The sequence below is a fragment of the Procambarus clarkii genome, chromosome 83 (genome assembly GCF_040958095.1).
Source record: "Procambarus clarkii isolate CNS0578487 chromosome 83, FALCON_Pclarkii_2.0, whole genome shotgun sequence".
Classification (NCBI taxonomy): Eukaryota; Metazoa; Arthropoda; class Malacostraca; order Decapoda; family Cambaridae; genus Procambarus; species Procambarus clarkii.
In genome coordinates, this window is record NC_091232.1 from 6,769,431 (window position 1) to 6,787,221 (window position 17,791).

At 40.9% G+C, this 17,791-nt stretch overlaps 2 long non-coding RNA genes across 5 annotated transcripts in view; one reads left to right on the forward strand and one right to left on the reverse strand.

The window, feature by feature from the left end:
* LOC138358443 (uncharacterized) overlaps window positions 1–17,420 on the reverse strand; it is a 236,345-nt gene extending 218,925 nt beyond the window's left edge. Inside the window, exons 1-6 of one of the 4 annotated variants that reach the window (XR_011225376.1) lie at window positions 17,166–17,409; window positions 15,868–16,088; window positions 15,523–15,576; window positions 15,031–15,092; window positions 14,638–14,699; window positions 13,934–14,076 (exon numbers count right to left, since the gene is read on the reverse strand). This is a non-coding gene — a long non-coding RNA (uncharacterized lncRNA). Of the gene's footprint in view, window positions 1–13,933; window positions 14,077–14,637; window positions 14,700–15,030; window positions 15,093–15,522; window positions 15,577–15,867; window positions 16,089–17,165 lie in introns of those variants that run through there. The other 3 variants (XR_011225375.1, XR_011225377.1, XR_011225378.1) reach the window with 3 other exon arrangements.
* LOC138358442 (uncharacterized) lies at window positions 1,112–14,107 on the forward strand. The gene is made up of 4 exons (XR_011225374.1): window positions 1,112–1,440; window positions 4,558–4,722; window positions 5,967–6,065; window positions 14,009–14,107. It is a non-coding gene; the product is annotated as an uncharacterized lncRNA (long non-coding RNA).
* Window positions 17,421–17,791: the final 371 nt, after the last annotated feature.

Consider the following 17,791-nt stretch of genomic DNA (forward strand, 5'->3'; position numbering starts at 1 on the left):
TGGGGGCTATTCATTACCTGCAGCCACCTGCGATACATATCGATATCCTAGCCTAATTCTGGCAATTACAATGTCACACTGTCATTGTGACACTAGTGGAAGTTTTATGCTGTCCGTTCATATAATTCTCGATTCTAAACATGTTTACTTAGTTTAGTTCATTAATTATGCACCCCATATATCATCTTGTGGGCGGTAGTGGAAAAGGTTACAGAGGCACATAAACATGTCATAGCTCTTTATACTCTTGCTTTCTGGCTTTTGTGTGTCAGTGACTGCTCTTCTGTCTTCCCCAATTTCCTAAAATATTGCGGCTTTGACAGAAGAGATTGGAATGCCCATATCCCACTCAACTTCAGGCTTATCACATTCAGTTTTAGCTGCCTTGTTTGTGTCATCATGCTGGACAACACCTATATGAGAAGGTATCCATACAAATGAGACTTTGAAACTCCTACTGTTTGCAATAATAATGTTGTTTATAATGGAAGTTACAACTACAACCTTTTGAAGATCAATGCTAATTTTATCTAGATAACGTAATAAACGAAAGTTTTCTATGTCAACAGAAAGGCAGAAATATAAGCTACACTTTAAATACTTGTCATAAATATAACTGAAGTGAAAGCGAAGATATATGCATTTGATACTGTACAGTTTCTTGACGGCTTGCTCTAAGAGTGTGAAGCCCTTCACACCAGCCTATAAATTGTGTAATTTATTTCCATATATGCTAATTAACCTTAAAATCTATATGTCAGAAGGAAGGAAGATGTAGACGTTAATGTGACAACATTTCAAGAAATATCTCTCTCTTTTAAAGTTAAATAATACAATCCTATCGCCGGTGTCCGGACACATGAAAGCTACTTAGGTATCAGTGGCCAGCCAGGTGGAGATCACAGGCTGTACAATACTGATAAATTATGTAATTCACAGAGATACGTTGATAAATATTAATGTTTTATATTTTATTAAAAATACAGATATATACTTTGTTTCATACGTTAAATGTAACAATATTTCAGTATATATTATATAAGCATAGTATATATAATTCAGTATATACAATATATAATAAGAGTGTCAGACCACGGAGGAAGAATTGAAACAGGAATTTCCTTTAGTACTTTCTTATATTAATACATCTTCAGAGCGAACCATTCCTTCTGAAGATGTATTAATATACGAAAGTACTTAGAGCATTCTATTGTGGTTTTAATATTGAACAATTATACATATACGAAACAGACAAATCTGGTGTCCGAAATAGTAAAAATATTAGTGTGCGATGTGATCAATATAAGGGGGATATTGGGTGTGCCTCGTATCCCCTACAACAACAAGAAGTTCGAGAGCGATGAGGCCGCCACCTACTAGCTTCAGGATGTCGTCGAATCTAAATCAACAATATACTACCGCCGCTACTTTCTTGGAAACGTAAGTACCTGCCGCTTTACTTCTCTCACCCTGCCTAGCCTGGCCTGACCTGGCCTAGCCAGACCTGACCTGGCCTAGCCTTACCTAGCCTAGTCTGACCTGACCTGGCCTAGCCTTACCCAACACTAATCACCACACGTGACAGCCCAAACGAATCGCAAATAAGTACACGTAACAAGTCATATGCCCGGACACTCTTTCACCTTGGGGACTGAGTGGTAACTTCTTGAGGTTATCTTGAGATGATTTCGGGGCTTTAGTGTCCCTGCGGCCCGGTCCTCGACCAGGCCTCCACCCCCAGGAAGCAGCCCGTGACAGCTGACTAACACCCAGGTACCTATTTTACTGCTAGGTAACAGGGGCATAGGGTGAAAGAAACTCTGCCCATTGTTTCTTGCCGGCGCCTGGGATCGAACCCAGGACCACAGGATCACAAGTCCAGCGTGCTGTCCGCTCGGCCGACCGGCTCCCTACTAACTATTGTATAGAAGAGCCGGCTCCCTGAGAGTGGTAAGAGGGCGTGATAAGAGGCTAACGTGTGGTCTTGAAGGAAGTCGATAAAGCAGACAATTTTCAAAAGGAAGGGCAGCATAACGAGCAGACAGGAATGGACAGACAGTCGGTTATCCCATAATGTGTAATACGCCCCGCACAGCATGGGTGGAGTGGGGGGGGGGGTTGTAGCAGGGCACAGTATGGTGATGGTGCGGGTGAAGTACACACCCACTGAATTCCTGCCATCAATAATTGTTTTCATAACCATTAGAACAATGGCATCCCTCCAGCCACCATCCTTCCACTGACCCCCTCCTCTGGTCCTCCACCTCAGACAATAACCCCCCACACCCCCTCTCCCTTCCAGACATCAGCATGTCAAAATCAGTACCATAATGTGTTTAAACTATTTAAACTAAGTCATTGTGTATCTCAAGGTATCTTAATTCATTTGAAAGTGTACATGTGCATTCGTTCATATACTCGCCAAATTGTGCTTGCTGGGGTTGAGCTCTGGCTCTTTAGTTCCACCTCTCAACCGTCAATCAACAGGTGTACAGGTTTCTGAGCCTATTGGGCTCTATCATATCTACACTTGAACCTGTGTATGGAGTCAGCCTCCACCACATCACTTACTAATGCATTCCATTAGATATAATCATATATGATTACACATAATCATAATCATTCCATACACATAATCATATATGTGTACGTCAACGTATACATACATGCGTATATATACCTCATATTAAAATACTGATAAACGAATGACCATGAACAAATTAATTTATAATTGTAGCATTATATATAATTTTAATAGACTAATTACGTGTTTATACATTTGAATGGTCCAGACAGGTGGCCAGCCTTGGACATATACACTTCTGGTAGGCACAATGACCTCATGTTAGACCCTTGATAGATTATGTGAGAGAGAGAGAGAGCTGGGGCAGGGAGGTGCGTGCCCCAGGGAGATAATCCATGCCCATGCCCCGCCTCGAGGTCAGTTCTCCAGTCACACCAAGAATAACAATCGAGCAAGTTGTCCTGACCAGGATGTGGCATATTAGGGAGGGTTGAGGAATAGGAAGCCTGTCTGATAGGGCTCTTGGCAAGCAGCTCTCCCTCAGTCTACCTATCTATATGGAAGAAATGTATCTAGGCCCTCCTCCCCCCTGCCTATTCTCTCTCCCCCACCTTTCTTCCTTTATTTCCTCCCTCCTTCCCTCCCCCTCACTGGTGAGAGAGTAGGAGTGTGAGAGTAGTTAGAGAACTCGTAGTTCTCACGCTCGTGAAATTGTCTGCGACCCTGGAGGAGTAGAGCGGAGGGGGGGGGGGGTGAAAGTAGGTGACGATGGAGGAGTAGAGGGGAGCATTATATGCAGTGAACGTAGGTGTCTATGGAAGAGTACATCATAGAGGAGCGTGAAAGGAAGGTGACGATGGAGGAGGAGAAGGGAGGGGGTGTGAAGGTAGGTGATGATGGAGGAGTAGAGGGGAGGAGGGGGGCAAAGGTAGGTGTCTATGGAAGAGTACATCATAGAGGGGGGTGAAGGTAGGTGGCGATGGAGTAGAGCAAAAGGGGTGGGGGTTGAAAGTAATCCTGAGTTTAATTTTTTAGTTGTATATAGTGACAACTCGGCTTACGAATGAATATTTATGAACTTTTCGGGTTACGAGCGTAATTTCTTCGAAAAATTTGAATCGGGTTACAAACTTTGCCTCGGGAAATGAGTTTGTTGATATACGTATGGGCTGACCTAGCGCGTGGTGGCATGGTGATCGCACCTCAGTTTACCAGTGTCTCCTGCCTAGTAACTATCGCGCCTGAATTCTTTATAAAGCATTACATTTGTTTTGGGATTTTTGGCTATTTGAACATAAAATTTGTTATTATATATCTTGCCAAGAGTCCCAAGAAAGCCAGTGGTAAGGTTAAAGCCAAGAAAACACATGTGAGAATGACCATAGAGGAAAAACAAGAGAGCATTCATAAACGTCAAAACGGTGCACAGGTTGTTAAACTAGCTAGGCAGTACAACAAATCTATGTCAACAATATGCACTATACTTGCTAAGAAAAAGGACATTATGAGCGTTAAAGTGGCAAAAGGCATATCAACAATCCCGAAACAAAGAACACAAACACTTAAGGATGTTGAAAAGTTTTTATTAATTTGGATACACAACAAAGAGTTAGCAGGTGATAGCATTTCAGAGGCCATCATTTGTGAGAAACCAAGGCATTTGCATGAAGACCTTTTAAAGAAAACCCCTGGAACAAGGGGGAAAAAGATGAATCAAGTTTGAAAATGTGAAAAGTTTGTGTGACAATAGAGCCTCGTGGAAAACTTTTGCTGTGGTCATTACCTGGTGGAATGCACCCAGGATGGAGTATCAGGGCTATACATCTTTTAAATCATAAAAGTAATAAACATTTCCCATCAATCTTACAAACCACATTAACCTATTTTCATGTATTTCCCCCATGTGCATTTTAACAAAGTTACTAAATTGCCTTTATCATTCTGTAAAATTTCAATTACAGTATACTGTATATAATTTTGTTAGCATAAATGGACTGAATATTCTGAAATCACTATTAATTTTACAATTTCAGATTCAAAGGTGGTCTGGACACCCAATTTGGTCAGACAGGTGAAGAGAGCATTTAGGATAGTTCGAAGAGATGAAGATGGTCACAATTGTGTTTGAAGAGGCAAACGCCCCCCCTTTGCTCCTGACATTATGTTCAGCCTATTGACCCCTGCACACCTAACACAAGGTAGGTTGAAAACTCCTCCTTCATGTCATTGGTTCATTAGCCAGAAACTTAGGGCCCATGCAGGAATATCCCTAAAAAAAAAAAAGTGGCCCCAACAATGCATCCTCCAAGTCTGGAGGATGAGCATTGTCGAGAAGCAGGCCCTTTAGTGTCAAACTTTTCTCTTGCAGATATTTTTTGATGGCAGGGCAAACCACTCTACATCACAGTTTTTCTGCACGTTATATATTTTTTAAAACTCTTGGATTTTCGGAATGATACACGAGCAAGGGTTTAATTTTCAAATCGCCACACAGCACAAGAGTTAGCCTATCCTGACACAAGTTAGCCCAAGTTAGCTTGTGTCCGGGCAGTGACGTCTCCTCTTGGGTAATGTATGTCCTCTTCGGCAATTTTTTCCAGAATAGCCATGTCTCCTCACAATTAAACACTTGTTGTGGAATATATCCATCAATACAGTATCTACAAAACCTTTAAAATCACGAACAAATCTTTCAGCCCCTACTTTGTCTGAGCTGGCACCCTCACCATGCCTCACAACACTATGAATACCACGTCTTTTTTTCAAAATTTCTCAAACTATCCCCTACTCACCTTAAACTCTTTCGTATCTGCAAAACTCGTTCTAGGGGTTTTCTTTATAAGATCTTGCATGAAGATTTCATTGTTGACCAAACCACACACTGGAAATTGAATAGACGACGACATTTCGATCCGTCCTGGACCATTATAAAGTCGATTGTGATGAGATGAGGGAAGCAAGAGCATTAAGTAGGCAAGAGAGAGAGAGGTGAGGAGATGGCAAGTATGTACGTATGTACATGAATAAAACATGTACATACTTATACATAACGTGTGTAAATAGTGTAATAAACACAATAACAGTATTTTGGGAGGAGGAATGTTGGCGAGTAATGTGTTGGAGGAGGGAGGGAGGACTGGCAGGGTGTGGCAGCTCACTCATGTTTTTTGGGCCCACCATACCAACATAGTGGATCGTTATGGTGAATACATACGTAGATGGGTATATACAATGTGTGTATATAGTGTAATAACAGCAAAAACACTGTTTGATTGTAGAATATGTCGCATATATGAGGCCCATAATTTTGAGCATAGCGATGTTCTATACTTTGAATTATATAAATTCCACAAATTACACACTTTTAAATAATATTACAGCAAAAAAAAAAGAAGAAATGAATGAGAAACGGCAAAATAATTGCGCAACATTTTATTCGCAGCAACTGCCGTCGCACGGGGTGGCGGGGCCGACAGACCCCCATCGCTCCAACGCTCACCGCCCATAATTTGCTCAACTTCCCAGCTCTATCACAGCTAAAGTAAGTCGCATACAATATTTTTTGTTTAGTTTCCCCGTGATCAGACTCTGCATTTTAACAATATAAGAAGAGAAAAAAATTTTTTGGAAAGAATTTATTTCTTGTGCACCAGGGTGTTATTTGGAGACAGAGCAGTTCAGTGGTTAACTACTGTACTAAATTTTTTTTTCTCCCACACACGCACCCCCCTAGGAAGCAGCCTGTAACAGCTAACTCCCAGATACCTATTTACTGTTAGGTAACAGGGGTCATCCCCTTTTGTACAAAGAATCTGCTAAAGCTTTTAGGGCTAATCTTTGACACTCGTTTGTCTTTGTCGCCCCATATTTTTTACGTCCAAGTTGAATGCTCTAAGGCCCTTAACTAACTTTAGGTCATGTCCCATACTTCTTGGGGAGCTAATCGACACTGCTCCTCTCTTTACATTCCTCTCTCGTTCTGTCTAAACTCGATTATGGCCCTGTTTACTCGTCTGCTTCTCCTTCTACCCTTCACTATCTGGACACACTGCATCATACTGGGTTATGGCTCAGCTCTGGTACTTTTCCTTCGACACCTACCCTAAGCCTGTATGTTGAAACTGGCGTCCTGTTTCTACAGGATCGCCATGATCGCTACTGTCTTCTCCACCTTGCACGGTCCTTACAGCACCCTCACTCTTGCTTATGTCATGCCTTGACCTTTACCCATCCTGTGGTTCCTGTTCCCCTTCACCACCTATCTCTTTCTGTACGGTTGTCTCTCTTACAAAATGCTCTTTCAGTTTGTGTTACCAATATTTCCCCTCGTGTCATTCCGTCTTTGCCCCTATGGAGGGGTCCCCGTTCCTAAATTCTGTAAACCTTGACCCACATGACTAAAACTTTTACCCCTCCTACAGTTCTAAATCACCTTTTCCTTGAACACTTTTCTTCACACTTCCACTCTATTTCCGTCTTCACCAATGGATCTTAAGTCTGCAGACGGTGTAGGCTACTCTGTTGTTTTTCCTGACTGCACCTTTGTGTCTCCTGCCTCCGGAGACTAGCATCTTCATGGCAGAACTTTATGCTATTCTCTATGCTCTTCATCAACTCTTTTCCCGCTATCAATCCTCCTCTGTGTTTGTAGTTGACACTTGCAGTGCCCTCATGGCTCTAGAATCCTTTAATCCAGTCCATCCTTTGGTAGTTGAAATTCAACATTGGCTGTTTCTTATCTCCAGTAGATTTAAGACAGTGGAATTTCGCTGGATTCCCACCCATATTGGTGCGTTCTTAAATGAGCGTGCGGACACTGCCGCTAAGGAAGCTATCCGCACCTGTCCCATCTCCCGCAAAGGTATTCCTTATTATGACTTTTACCCAGTTATTCATTTCCCCATTCTTGCCCGTTGTCAGGGTTGTTGGTCTTCTGTTACTGGTAACAAATTGCGTGCTCTTAAGAGTAGTGTGTTCCCATGGCCTTCCTCCTACCACCGTAACCGGTGGTGGGAAACGGCTCTGGCGAGGTTGTATATTGGTCATACACGTTTAACTCACGGGCACTTAATGGAGCGCTGCCCTGCTTCTTATTGTCCAAACCGTTGTCTCTACATGTCCTGACTTCCAGGACTTACGTGTCTTGCTTCCCGACCATCCCTCACTGTCAATTGTCCCTCGATAAAATTCTTGGTAAATTCAATACCTTTGATATTGTTCGCCGTATGCGTTTTTGTTCTTGTATTGGCGACGTTAGTGATATTTAGTGCACTATGATTATCCCACACATTTGATGGTTTGATAATTACTGTACTGTACAGTACTTTGGTTTGGAATGTATCAAATAAAGTTGTTTCATGTATTCAAATGTGTGAGAAAATCCACTGGGGCTGTGAGATGAAGCGAACCTGTAACAAAGGCATTGCCAGTTGCATACTTTACCACCACTGATGGTAAAAGTCTTACAACTGGATATCTTGTGTGACGGGTTATGGTATCACAGCTATACTGAACCAAGATGGTATGGCTCTCCCTCACATAAATGAAAGAAATGCTGCTATTGGCCTTGCAGTGTGTAAGTTGCAGGTATTTAGTGCACTATGATTATCCCACACATTTGATGGTTTGATAATTACTGTACTGTACAGTACTTTGGTTTGGAATGTATCAAATAAAGTTGTTTCATGTATTCAAATGTGTGAGCAAATCCACTGGGGCTGTGAGATGAAGCGAACCTGTAACAAAGGCATTGCCAGTTGCATACTTTACCACCACTGATGGTAAAAGTCTTACAACTGGATATCTTGTGTGACGGGTTATGGTATCACAGCTATACTGAACCAAGATGGTATGGCTCTCCCTCACATAAATGAAAGAAATGCTGCTATTGGCCTTGCAGTGTGTAAGTTGCAGGTGGAAACAAATGAAAATTATCAAATAAATAATTAAACAATTTACTGAAATAGTAATGAACAAAAATAACACATGACAATACTTGACTATCATGTAATGCAAAGGTGAACAAGTTAGTATGACCTTAAATGCAAAAAATAAACTATAAGCAATGAATAAAAGTATGAAGATATACTGGTGTTCTGAAGACAGCTACCATACCACCATGGCATCAGTCACATGATGTTGGCTGGAAGTGGACGATGGGTTAGAGACACCAAGGTGATCCTAGATCACTAAGGGAGAGATTGCCTCTCCAGGGAGGCAGCGCTCTTTATATAGTCCGGCGGTGATGACTCATCCAGTGTCAACACGAGGTGGACATCTGGTCAACTAGCAAACTGCTCGTTGTGGCTGGCGGTGCCTTTGTGTTGAGCTGTACCAATGTCAGTTGAAGGCGGCTAACTGCTTGTTTGTGGGGACAAACTGCCAGTTAGCAGTGGCGCCCGGCTTGCCTCTGAGTCGTACCAGGCCGTGCCAGGCCCTGGGGGGTATGGAGAGGTGGCAGGACTGATGACTCTTCTGGGCTGGTGTAGATGTATACTTCCAGTGCAGAGGCATTGAAGGTGAAGGGAAAAGGCAGTTCCACTGCTATGCAGTGGATTCACGTGACACTTGTGAAGCCACAGAAAGTCTGGAGGCCCTACTGAAGCCAGTCCAAGTATTAAATAAAACCCCTGTAGTACGCCGGTGAAGGGTAAAGTGAAGGGTGAAGCAAGACCGTATGCCCCAACTTCAGGCACACACAGAAAATCACGTTTTGGTCCCGCCTCTCAACTGTGTATTTGAAGTTGGGGCGTATGGTGTTGAACTGCTTCAGCCTTCACCTGAGTGCTTGTAGGTCTTACGTAAGACGTTGACTCAAGGAGTGGCCTCAAAACTTGCTGTGATTTATGGGGAAATCCGGTTGTAAGACTTTTACAAAGTCAGTAATATACTGTGGTAGAGTATGCAGCTGCCAGTGCCTTGGGCAAGGGTTTACGTCGCCTCACAGCTCCAGTGGATTTTCTGCTTGGTGTATATCAGGTTATGATTTTGTGTGTGTACCGTATTGTTATGATTGCCGTCTGATAAGTCCTTTCTGGCCTCAAGAGTCATTTTTACCCACCTAGAAAGATTGCAGATGGCCAAAGCAGTTATTTAAGTTAAGAAGGGACAAGTCTTAAACAGAATTTTGCATAATATTTGACTGTAAAAGGGTAAATTGAGGTAGATTGAAAAACAAAATGGTGAACCGGGCAGGCGGTACTCACAATTAGGGGAGTACACTCGGGAACTTTTAAAGTGCAACCAAACATGCTTTAGGCTCTCACAACAAGAGGTGAGTGGTGGTGGCGGCTCAGGTGCTCAGATAATCAGAGCACCTAAGGAGGGAGGGCAGGAGTGAGAGGGGGGTGGTATGTGGAAGTTTGGTGACAGTTGTGTGTAGTTTGTTCATCTTCATTGTAAGTTTCATGGCTTGGTGTGCATTTCCCTAGTAAATTTAATTAGGGAAAAATTCAGGTGTTTGATTTTTTAAATGAACTTTTTAAATGTTGAGTTGTTAAAGCCTCAAAGTGCATGGAGTTGGTTTGGGAGTATGGCATCCTCATGCTGTTGCGTGCTCGCGTGAGGTAGCAAAGGTGATGTAAAGTTGTGGGGTGTACATGCTTGGGACGTCCTCTCTCGGGATGGCTGGTGTTAGACCTGCGTGTTTGTCGGTTGTTGAAAAGCCGTCATCCTTTGCTGTTATGGTATTGATTTTACATTGTTCATCTTGTAATTAATACTGTAGTGCGATATCTAGGGCTACCATTTGTAGGTTTAAAATGTCTAATACAAACAGTTGTCCAATGAGTTTTAATAGGAAATATCATCCACCAAGCACCATTGTACAATTATATTAATTGATAGTATATGGATTGTGCAGAACTGCTTAGAATGATCTTTAACACTAGGCTATATTGGTCATGTCAAATACCTGCACGGTGAATGCTCAAAGACCCTTTCTTTATTCAGTGTTGTCACATACCTCATGGGGGTATGGATATGCAAACACTCATTCGGTTAAACTTGCCTTGTAGTACTTTCAGAGCTCAGTAATTTGGAATCTGGTTAGCACTTTCCAAATAAATTGACCTTTAAAGTGAATTCCTATTTAGGTTTAAAACATTATACCGAATGAGAAAGTCGGATTATATAGCCGAACACCAGAAATGTTATTCAATTTGGTTGCCTAAAGCACATTCAAGGACTACACATTACATGGCATTCCAGGATTCCTCTATACCTTGCCTTATGCTGTAAACATTGCCACAACCCTGTGTTTTATTGATTTAAATGGCCACAGGGAGGCATACAACACTGCAGATTATGATGTCATTAGTTATCCACTGTGCTGACAAGTGGGCTGACTGATGTTCGTTGACACCTGTATCGTGCTTCAATTTAATCGCCAGGAGATCACCCCTCTCACTAGACTCGTCTGTAGGAAGTACAGTATAGTATCTCAAATTACCTTGGATCATAAATAGCATAAGACTTGGGGGTAGGAGAGGGTTGCAGTGTTTGTCATGGCTCTCAGTTGTTCCTGGTATTAGGCAATTTAGTTCTGGAATCATTTTTGTTGGCCAATGTTAAACTTTTTCGAAAGTAGATGTTTTTCTGAAAGGGATGGGGGGGGGGATCCTGTATGCTTGGATACAGTTATCTAAGTGAATACTTAGATTTATACAGTAGAATAACTACCTTCTTTTCCTTAGTCAAAAAGGTTGCTTGTTTATTTCTAGGGACTTGTATTTTCTTTTATTTTTAACTGCAGCAACTTTCAGTGAATGATAGATTCTTACTGAAAGGACCTTTACTTCATTGTTGTTGCTTTATGGTCATCTCATTGTGTACAGGGATTCCGCGAAGCTTTTGGGGTTAGTCTTTGACACTCGTTTGTCTTGGTCAGCCCATATCTCTTGCCTCCGAGTTGAATGCTCTAAGGCCCTTAACCTCCTTAAGGTTTTGTCCCATACTTCTTGGGGAGCGGATAGGCGCACGCTCCTCTATTTGCACTCCTCTTTCGTCCTGTCTAAACTCAATTATGGTTGCCCTGCATACTCTTCTGCTTCTCCTTCTACTCTTCGCCATCTTGATGCTTTGCACCATACTGGGTTGCGTCTCGGCTCTGGTGGCTTTCGTTCGACTCCCGCACTTAGTTTGTATGTTGACACTGGCTTTCTCTCTCTTCAGGACTGCCGTGATCGCTACTGTCTTCGCTATCTTGCGCGGTCCTTCCAACATCCTTCCTCTCGCCTCTGTCGTGCATTGACTTTTCCTCCTCCTGTGGTTCCTGTTCCTCTTCATTGTCTCCCACTTTCTGTCCAGTTATCTCGCTTACAGGATTCTCTTTCTGTTCATATTTCTAATGTTTCTCCTCGTATTGTTCCTTTATTTCCTCCGTGGAGAGTCCCCCTTCCCAAGTTTTCTACGTCCTTGACTTGTATTACTAAAGCCTTTACCCCTCCTACAATTCTGAAAAGCCTCTTCCTTGAGCACTTTTCTTCGCACTCCCACTCTATTTCCATCTTCCCTGATAGGTCTAAGTCTGCGGATGGTGTGGGCTGCTCTGTTGTTTTTCCTGACCGTACTTACATGTGTCGCCTCCCTTCGGAGGCTAGCGTCTTTATGGCAGAACTTTATGCTATTCTCTATGCTCTTCGTCTCTTGCTTTCTCATTCTCATTCCTCCTTTGTGGTTGTAGTTGATTCTCGTAGTGCCCTCATGGCTCTAGGGTCCTTTAATCCTGTCCATCCGGTGGTCATTGAGATTCAACATTAGGTGTTTCTTATTTCTAGTAAATTTAAATCAGTAGAGTTTTGCTGGGTTCCCAGCCATATTGGTGTTTCAATGAGCGTGCGGATGCTGCCGCTAAGGAAGCTATCCGTTCTTGTCCCATCTCCCGTAAAGGTATTCCGACTTTTATCCTGTTATTCATTCTTCCCCATTGGCCCTCTGTGGTTGGTAACAAGCTGCATACTCTCAAACTTAGTGTGTCCCTGTGGCCTTCCTCCTACCACCGCAATCGGCGGTGGGACACTGCTTTGGCACGGCTGTGGGTTGGTCATACCCGCTTAACCCACGGTCACTTAATGGAGCGCCGCCCTGCTCCTTATTGTCCGAATTGCGTTGTGCATATCCTTGTTGAATGTCCTGACTTCCAGGACGAGCGTGTGTCTTGCTTTCCGACCGTCCCTCGCAGTCACTTGTCCCTCGATAGAATTCTAGGTGAATCTGATACTTTTGATATCGTTTGCCTTATGCGTTTTTGTTCTCGTATTGGCATTCTTGGTGATATTTAGCGCCCTCTGATTATTTCGCACTTTGATGGTGCTACATGGCCTTCCCAGTTTGGTGCCTTCTTTTGGTAATTACCTTACCTTCATTGTTGTTTCATTTTAATGTGGTAGTTGTGATATGGATTGTTCTGGCTCACGTGCAAGGTCCTGGATTTTTTTCTGTTTTATATTAAGAAATTGCCAGTCTTGTTACTATTTGTAGAGTTAGAGATCTGCATTAAGGCCTCAATATTATATTCTTTATTTTTTTTTATAACATGTTATCAGCAATTTTTGTGGTTGGTAATATTTAGATTAATGTCAGTGATGTATATGACAAGGGTTAAGACCCCTTGTGGTATGACAGCATTTTTCCCCAGTCATTTCTTTTACAAATGAAAGGGTCCTCATAACCATTCTTTTGTCCTTTCTACCATGTACCTGTTTGTTGCTTCTTGGTATTTCATTTGGTACTTTGGCTATTAAAACAATGGCCTTTGGTAATGTTGCAGTTACCATTTCTAAAAAAAATGAGCAGGTTCATTAGGCAGGGTTTGTTTTTAGCAAAAAGTTTTACAAAAAAAATTCCATTCCTTCAGGACCTTGCAGATGTTAGGTCTAATTGACAGTAATCTGTTTTGCCCTTTCAAACAATGATGGTTTTAATCTAGGTAAAATATTTCAGAATATCTGACAAGTTTGGCAGACAAATCATTTAAGAGCTTTGATTAAATTTAAGTTACCAAAGACTGTGAAAACCATGTTGTATAGATGCTTCAGTGTCACTTTAGAAATTATCTTTAAATTAACTAATGTTTTGTAAATTTAACAATCATAATTTGTACAAAGCTTAGGTGTTGCATAGCTTTAAATTTACTTTCAAATATGAAAACTAAAATATTGACCAAAGTTTCTTCCACTTTAATATTTCAGACTAGTTTGCAATATTTTAGTTTATGTAAATTGAGTAGGTAGTCCACTTTTACATCTTTTCAATGCATTTTGCATGCACCTATGTAACAAGTTACAAATAGGTGTAAATTTTACCAAGTATTTATTTTAAAAGTAAAAAAATTTCAGATGTTTAAACATTGCATCAATGGTAGTAAACAATAATTTCCAGCATAATTTCAGGATAAGGTATATAAAGTAGTTTCATTAAAATTGTTTTATTTAATAGTTTTACATATAGTATTTATAATACATCTAATATTTATTATTGTTTCAGGTTGTGGGACAGATGCTCCTAGATGAACAGAAGATCCAAAAGGCCAAGACAACTCCAGAGACAATCACCTGTAAAAGAAAAATAAACATTAAACAGGGACACTACTTTTATTATCACCAATGCCTAATAATAAGCCCAAAAAATCCTAACAGCCTATCTTTTAAGATAGGCTCAGCAAGGCCTATCCCTTACTCTGGTTTTAGTGCAGAGCTTGTTCCCTGAATGGGTGCATTACATCCACCACTTTAGTGCCATCAACACATTGTACATATGCTTTACTGAAAGCACTGTACAATGCATGCCAGGCACTAAAGTGGTAGATGCATCCACCCATTCAGCAAACAAGCCCTGTGAGAATTAACAATGTAACCATTGTTAAGGGTCCCTAAACCTATGCAAATCTAGTCCATCTATTAGATGGGTAGTAGAGCAAAGCTCTGAAAAAGCCAAGCCAGGGAAATCTGCAGGACTGCCTGGTCCCCTTTTATGAAATGGGGTAGGATCAGTACAAACTGCATCTTCCCCTGTGGGTTGTAACAGTAGGACATGGTTACACACCTATAAATGGACTAGATAAGAGAATTAAGATTAGGTCATTGATATAGCTAAAACATCAAATGCAAACTCACCCACTTTTGTAGAGTAAAGGAGCCTCACTCAAAGCCAGTCCATGCATCATAATCACTTTCACCTGAAAAATATTTCAACAAATTAATTTCAGATTTAAAGCCAATCTTTCTTTACTTTTCAAATTAGCATTCAGTACTTTACAAATTCAGATGGAAAAAATTTCTTTAAGGAATTTACCTTTCCTACATATTCTAGTAGTAATGATCTAATTTAGCAATATAAATATATATGGCATCAATTTGCCAAGTTTCAGTAAATGTCATTTGAGAAACTATCCACAACTGCACTTCAATGGCAATTTACATTTATCTTTAGCCAATGCTATATTGTTTAAGTTATTACTATTTTACTTTTATGCAAATCTATTCAGATTAACCTTTACTACAACTCACCTGATTATGTTTAAGCAAGTGACAGAGGGACTTCTGGACTTTCCAAACCACATTCTGGAAAACTATATAAATTTAAAACCAAGCTAAAGTAAACATTGAATATTTTTTTTTTACTTTCAAGGGAAAAATACCATCACTTAGAACAAAACTTTTCCTGTCATTAACTTTATTTGACTCATGATTACTCTTAACAGTGTTATACATTTATAGATTAAAGCTTATTTAACATACATTTAATGTTAACTAAACAATATTTATATTTCATTAAAATTATTAATAAAACACCCTCAACTATGATGTTTAAGATCTAATGCCCCACATTACAATTTTCACATTTTCAACATACCATTCTATTCAATACATTCCTGAAAGGACTAAACTTGCAGATATGGTACCCACTAGCCTAAGCCTAGACTTCCATACCCTAATATTTAATAGGTTTTTAGCAATTAACTTCTACCCTCTAATTCCAATGTACACAACACTACTTACTGTAGATCTGCAAGTATTTTCCTGCAGCTCTTTGTTGCCAGGACCTTCCACAACCTGTCATGTGAACAGTATATATTACTAAAAAGTTATTTGCATAGCGATGTTATTTTGTTCATACCTGTACCACCAGTTTAACAGTTGCCGTTTTAAATGGCACTGTAAATGTAAGGGGGAGATTCTGAATAGCAAGTGCCAATAGGCACTGCCACTGGCTTATGGCAAAAGATTCTGTAGCAATAGAACTATAAGCCACACTTTCTCCCCCCCCCCCTTCCTCCCAACTGTTCAGTGTCAAAAGGGAGGGAGGGGGGGGGGGGGGGGATGTCCATTTACTGTACCACTTACATTTTAGTGTGGGCTTCATCCACTATTCTGATGTTGGCTGGAACATTTGTACCAGCTGCTGGTTTGAAAGGGAGGCATACCATGTGCCAATTCAGGAAGCTTTCCACGTTCCTCACTGCATGTCAGCTCAGGACCTCACTACCATGTTGGGAGGCAGTTGAAGACTAACCAATCAACATCCCAGGCTGGAGAGCAGTGCCAGCTCGGGGAGAATTTACCACCTGCAAAAAATTTAATACTCTTAACAATCTACACCATCTATCTCACCTTTACCTAGCCCCCAAACCTTACATTTGTCAGCATTAAACTGCATCTGGTAGTCTTAACCATTTCAAAACTATATAGGGCATCGTTATTTTTTATTTGCCAATTCTGCAACTATTGCAGTCTAAACCATAATCTTGCGAATAACCGAGGTCCAAGGAGAGCTTTTAGGCACTACTTACAACACTTCTCCCAACTTAACCCCATTTATACCAATTTCCTTTGGTATAGCCATGACCTAATCAACTTCAGTCAGCATTCCCAATGATCCGAGCCCCTATCAATTTTGCGCCACTATCAAAATCTCTGCTGAAGTCAAGGTACACAAAATCACAAACCTTATCACCATTTTCTCAACTATGCAACCTAATCCATGAACATTCAGTAATAAAACTACATATGCGATTCATGTATCTAGTCATGTTTCTCAAAAAGAGTAGAGAAATGGCACTTGCAATGTTAGATTCTAGTAACTTTCCTCACAATAGACTAAACTAATTGGTCACTAACTTAAGCGTTAAAGTTAACTCAAACTTTTCCTTTAAAACTTGCTATATTAGGAACTTTCCACGACCGGCCTTTACCCGACATAATTAAATAGGGTAAAAACGGTATATTAAATGCAGTAAAACTACGGTAAATTCAATATGATAAACTTGCATTCTTTAAGCATGGGCTGCATAGTAAGTGAACTAAACTAAATGTTAAGCACCCTGGCAAACCACTTTGTTCTATTCAATTTCTTTATTTAATCACTTTGTCCGGCTAGAATTTTTAGATTAGATTAAAGGAACACCCTCCCTGGTAACGGCTGAACTAGTTAACCAAATACAAATATTTAGGTAAAATACTTTCATAAAACCAGTCTACTTCCCCCACCAGTAGACTTGTTCAGCTAAAGGCATAATGTAATGTTCCACTTCAGTAAGTAAAGATTTAAAAAAACACTACCCCATCTGTGTAGTTACCGGTTACCTGACATTCTACGTTTAAAATAACCCATCTATTCCCCATAATTGTTCGATATAACTTACCTCTCACCCGCTGGTCGAGTACACAGCAGTATATATCCTCCTCCATCACTCACCGCGTGGATACTATTTCACTCTGGCCGCAAATTGCCTCAAATCACCTACGTTGTCCATAAACATATATAGAAGAGCAACTGACCGTAACACCCGTATATAGCGATCATCACATAACGTGGGAACATTAGTAGTACTGCTGTCAAAACATAGATGGCGCCAGGACAAACGGTAATTCCTATGGACTCGCCTAGTTATACGTAGGGAATTGAGCTTCAGCTGTTTGGTCCCGCCCCTCAGCTGTATTCACCTAGTTGTACTCACCTAATTTGTGCTTGCAGGGGTTGAGCTTTGGTTCTTTGGTCCCGACTCTCAACCGTCAATCAACAGGTGTACAGGTTCCTGAGCCTATTGGGCTCTATCACATCTACATTTGAAATTGTGTATGGAGTCAGCCTCCACCACATCACTGCTTAATACATTCCATTTGTTAACTACTCTGACACTGAAAAAATTCTTTCTAATATCTCTGTGGCTCATTTGGGTACTAAGTTCCCCTTATTCGTGTTCCACCCGTGTTAAAGAGCTGTCTTTGTAACTATCAAAATGCATATATCTTTGCTTTCACTTCAGTT